The following is a 5673-nucleotide window of genomic DNA, read 5'->3' on the forward strand; positions in this document are numbered from 1 at the left end:
CGCCAACGCACAGAGGAGCGGAGGGGATCGGGCGCCAGGTCCGGGGGAAGGCTGGGAGGGAAGCTACGGCGCTGCTACCCAGCTTTCAACCCTGCGGGACCGGTGCTCCGCTCCTATCGCTCCGGCGAACAGGGTCCGCTACGCTTTCAACACCAGCGCCCGGCAGAGGGCTTGGAGAAGGCTCGCGCGGATCCTCGGTTCGGATCGCCTGGCTTCGCGGGAGCGGCCTTCGGCTAGGGCCGACGACGGCCGGACCGAGCAGATTTGGACCGGGGTGCGGGGCGAGTACCTGCCTCTCTCACGAAGGGAGTGTCACCGGTAAGAAGCCTCTTCCCACGTCTGCTTGCCGACTTACGCTCGCCCCGACGAGAGGCCCAACCGAAAGAGTGGAAAGGGGCAGAGATTTCCAGGGTCGCCCCACCAGGGATGCAATACCCCAGTGCAGACAGTCGGCCCTGCCCCGAACCTACTCGGTGGTTTGAAGGTTAACCTCTTGGGGAAAAGCAGCGATTCGCCTCGCGGTGCGTGCCTCCGCGGATCTAAACCCCCTCGATCGATGTGGGGCCAGAGGACCCCTTTTCCCCGTACGAAACTGTCAGCTCACCATGGGCTCGACGTCCGTGGGTCGGGGAGTTGAGCGCTTACGCGCGGCGGGACCTTATAACCTGCAGCGGCTGAGGAGCGAAGATTTCCAGGGTGGGCCCCCGGGGATGCCATACCCCGAGCAGCCTGTCGGCCCCGCTCCTAGCACGCTGGCAAGCAATGGAGTCTTCCCCGCGGCAGCCACCGCCCTCGCCCTAGCCTCGCCGTCGGTCGATGAAGAACGTCGTTCGCCCTCCTCTGGCTCGGGATTTGGAAACGGCCTGGCCTTCGCCTACTCCGTCGGGCAACTGCCTTCCGCCAGCCCCTTCCCTCGAATCCCCTTCTTCCATTTTAGACCCGATCAGGGGATTGGTCAGCCCAGCCCTGGGGTAAGAAGAGGGGTTGGGGTCGGTTCGGCTTCGGGTGCCCCGCTCGGCCAAAGGTTCCCCTCGCTTTGGAAGCACGCGAGGTCGCGGAGGGTGTCGGGGTTATTTTTTCGGCTCCCTGGCTTCGCGGGAGCGGCCTTCGGCTAGGGCCGAGGCCGTCCGGCCCGCGCAGATTTGGACCGGGGTCCGGGGCGAGTACCTGCCTCTCTCACGAAGGGAGTGTCACCGGTAAGAAGCCTCTTCCCACGTCTGCTTGCCGACTTACGCTCGCCCCGACGAGAGGCCCAACCGAAAGAGTGGAAAGGGGCAGAGATTTCCAGGGTCGCCCCACCAGGGATGCAATACCCCAGTGCAGACTGTCGGCCCTGCCCCGAACCTACTCGGTGGTTTGAAGGTTAACCTCTTGGGGAAAAGCAGCGATTCGCCTCGCGGTGCGTGCCTCCGCGGATCTAAACCCCCTCGATCGATGTGGGGCCAGAGGACCCCTTTTCCCCGTACGAAACGGCCGGCTCACCATGGGCTCGACATCCGTGGGTCGGAGAGTTGAGCGCTTACGCGCGGCGGGACCTTATAACCTGCAGCGGCTGAGGAGCGAAGATTTCCAGGGTGGGCCCCCGGGGATGCCATACCCCGAGCAGCCAGTCGGCCCCGCTCCTAGCGCGCTGACGAGCAATGGAGTCTTCCCCGCGGCAGCCACCGCCCTCGCCTCGCCGTCGGTCGATGAAGAGCCGAGTTCGCCCTCCTCTGCTCGGGACTCGGAAACGGCCTGGCCTTCGCCTACTCCGTCGGGCAACTGCCTTCCGCCAGCCCCTTCCCTCGAATCCCCTTCTTCCATTTTAGACCCGATCAGGGGATTGGTCAGCCCAGCCCTGGGGTAGGAAGAGGGGTTGGGGTCGGTTCGGCTTCCGGTGCCCCCGCTCGGCCAAAGGTCCCCTCGCTTTGGAAGCAGAGGGTGCCGGGGTTATTTTCGGCTTGACGCCTAGTCCGGTCCCTGCCGGTTCCCGTGGAGGCCCGCGGTCAAAACCAGCTCCCCGGCTGTCGGAGCCGGAGCCCCGCAGCCCGAGCGGACGCACCGAGTCCCTCATGTAAGGGATAGCCGCCCCTACGGAACGGCCCGGACTGGGACCAGGCACCCCCAGGCGCCGAAGGGGTGGGTCGGCCGTGTTGCCGAAGCTTAGCCGGCGCTGATGACCGCAGCCCCTAACGATGCCCACAGGCGGGGGAGCCAAGGAGAGCACTAGGAAGACGTGGCGGGGTCGGACGGCTCAATTTCCAGGGTGGGACCCCGGGGGTTCAGTACCCCGGGCATCCGGTCGGTTTCGCCGGCGCGACCCCAAGCCTTCCACGGCCCCCTTCGTGGGTGCAGGGATACCGTGCAGGGTGCAGGCTTAGACGCCAATTCCCCAGAAGTTTTAGGGATAGGGTTTGTCCGGGCGCCACCGCAGCGACAACCTCGCAAGAAGCTCTCTTCCACAAAAGCACGGGCAACGTTCGTGTGCGAGTGTTGGTCTCCCATGGTCTACCGACTCCCCCGGGCGGCCCAAGCGTTACGCCCACGGCCGGGCCCTCGAGCAGGCGCACCCCTGGTGCCTCTCGTAAGGGAAGGCTACGGTCCTCAACCCCTCGTATGGCGGGGAGGGCGCATTTGAAACGCTAAAGGACGAGCCCTGTTCGGGACCTGGCGGGGATCCGCGGATTGGCGAGAGGGATGGGTCTGCCGTTGGTCAGAGGGGACGCACCCCTGGGACGCAGTTTGGCATTAGCGACCGATGGCCCATCTACGACCATGTACTCCGGGAGCGCCAAGGAGGACGCGGGTGGGCTTTGGGGGCAGACTCAATTTCCAGGGTCTGGGCGCCGGGGGTGCAATACCCTTAAGCGCTCATGTCGGTTTCGTCTGCCGCCCGCCTCTGGCCCGGCTCCTAGTGACGGGTGCTGTGAACGTGCGATCGTGCTTGCGGTTGAAGAGTTCAAAGGCTACCGCTGGGGATAACACGCCCGGGGAATTTAGAAACCCCCCCCTCCGCTACAATCTCTGCTTCTGCCGGACTCGGAGGGGAGCCGCCCCGGGGGCGACCGCTCCCTCTCCTCTTCCGCGGCGTGCCGCGCGCTTCGCCGTCAGCAGCGGAGCGAACCTTTTTCTCGGTCCGCAGCTCTTCAGGCGTAGGCGGGCAGCGCTAACAGGGTACACTGGGGACCACTCGACCGCAACCGCTCCTCCGACCGACGAGCATACCTACCGCGGATACGCCACGGTGGGTCTAAGCCTCGTCGCCGCCGCGAGGAGCAGGCGGGAGCCGTCCCTTTTCGTGCTGCGGAAATAAACCGTGGACACAGAGGTGTGTCTGCGCTCTCCGACCGGGCGGGGGGCGATTGGACTTGCCCGAGGGACACTAGGCGAGGCGCTGCCGCGGGAGCCGGAGCTCCGCGCTGGACGCTGCCGCCGCCGCCGCCGCCCCCCACCCACGGTACGGTGGAGTACGCCCGTTCCATACGCTTCGTAGCAAACCTCAGCCGAAGCAGAGAGTCCTACCGCTGTGGCAGGAGCGGGGCCGTGCGAGGACCACACTGGCACCGCGCTACACAACCTTAGGCAGAGGACCACAGCCGCTCACGGGGAGCGGGGGATTGATGCGCGACCAAGACTGAGGCTAAGGAACGCTTTACCATAAACCGGCCGGGGCCAATACCCCTGACCGAGCAAAGTGCCCTGCCCCGCCGGATCGCGCTGTGTCAGATCGATCAAAAGAGCGGAGAGCCGAGACTCTACCGCTGGGAGTTTGTGGAGAACGGCCTGGCTTGCGTCCCGTCCTCCCGCCCTCGACCTCACATGGCTAGCCTCACCCGCCGGGAGCCACCCCATTGGGGACCGTAGGGCGGAGAAGGGGTCTCCGCGTCCGGAATTTACTTGTGGAGAACGGCCTGGCTTACGTCCCGTCCTCCCGCCCTCGACCTCACATGGCTAGCCTCACCCGCCGGGCGCCACCCCATTGGGGACCGTAGGGCGGAGAAGGGGTCTCCGCGTCCGGAATTTACTTGTGGAGAACGGCCTGGCTTACGTCCCGTCCTCCCGCCCTCGACCTCACACGGCTAGCCTCACCCGCCGGGCGCCACCCCATTGGGGACCGTAGGGCGGAGAAGGGGTCTCCGCGTCCGGAATTTACTTGTGGAGAACGGCCTGGCTTACGTCCCGTCCTCCCGCCCTCGACCTCACATGGCTAGCCTCACCCGCCGGGCGCCACCCCATTGGGGACCGTAGGGCGGAGAAGGGGTCTCCGCGTACGGAATTTCTTGTGGAGAACGGCCTGGCTTACGTCCCGTCCTCCCATGGCTAGCCTCACCCGCCGGGCGCCACCCCATTGGGGACCGTAGGGCGGAGAAGGGGTCTCCGCGTCCGGAATTTCTTGTGGAGAACGGCCTGGCTTACGTCCCGTCCTCCCGCCCTCGACCTCACATGGCTAGCCTACCCCGCCGGGCGCCGCTCCATTGGGGATACGGTACGGCAAAGCGCGACGCCGCACGATGCCAACACTTTGTGCAAAAACCTGGCAGAGTCGACCAAAACCTCGCTTCTTTGACCGGTATTTTTGATGCTTTTCTCTGCCGCCGAAGGTGCACTGAGGGTCGGATCGCCCAAAATTTTTACCGGTCGTTTTGGTCTGCGGTTCTTCCGAGAGGTGCCCGCCTGACAGTTCTTTTTCAGCAGCCTCCGAAAGGCCATCCAGCGGGCAAGCCAGGGGTTGGCAGCCGCCGGCGGTGAGCCTTCCCCGGCCGGGGCAGACGGCTCCGACCGCAAAATTTTTTCGACTTTCGCCGAGGCCAAAACCCCATGCACTTTTAAAGCCTGCCCGCAGCGCCGTCTCCTGTCAGACGTCCCTTGCCGCCTGCGGTGGTCCTCGCCCGGCAGAGAGAAGCCGGAGTCGCCCCCTCTCCGGTTCTTTTTCACCATTCCGGAGCTCTGAAATCTGCCGGACACCGAGTGACCGAGGACGCTTCCAGGAGGGCGGCAGCGAGAGGCAGAGTGCCACCGGTCGGGTCGCCGGTTCTCCCACACTTTGAAAATTTTTCGCTTGTTCTGGTGGGATGGAGAGAGAGCGTGGCTTATGCGCCCTCTGCCCCGCGGTCCGCCCTGGCTGGCCTTACGCCGGTGGTTCGCCAGGCCACCGGCACCTTGTACGGCGGGGACGGCGTGGCTTATGCGCCCGTCAACCCACCTACTCGCCCCGGCTAGCCTTTTACCCGGAGGGCGCCACGCTCCGGGTACCAGTGAGCGGCACGAACCCAGTCATACCATGCCGCTCACCTCGCGCCCTCTCCGGCCTCCGCCGCGGAGACCTCCCGCTAGGACCTGCGGGGGGCGATTTCTGCCAAAATCTACAAAGTCCCCGATGGTTAAGGACGTAGACTGTTGAGCGGGACCTACACACTCTTGTAGCCGATGGGGCTCGCCATTTCCCGCAGAAAATGGACCACCTCCCGCAGAGGAACATGAAATGCCCCTTCCCGCGGGACCCGAAGGACCGCTCTGTCCGAGCAGGCCTCCAGGACCACGGCACGCAAAAGCGACTCAGTCCCGCTGGCATTACGGATCTGACTTTGTGCAAAAACCAGGCAGAGTCGACCAAAACCTCCCTTCTTTGACCGGTGTTTTTGTTGCTTTTCTCTGCCGCCGAAGGTGCACTGAGGGTCGGATCGCCCAAAATTT

This window comes from Engystomops pustulosus, unplaced genomic scaffold (assembly GCF_040894005.1).
Source record: "Engystomops pustulosus unplaced genomic scaffold, aEngPut4.maternal MAT_SCAFFOLD_645, whole genome shotgun sequence".
NCBI classification, from domain to species: Eukaryota; Metazoa; Chordata; class Amphibia; order Anura; family Leptodactylidae; genus Engystomops; species Engystomops pustulosus.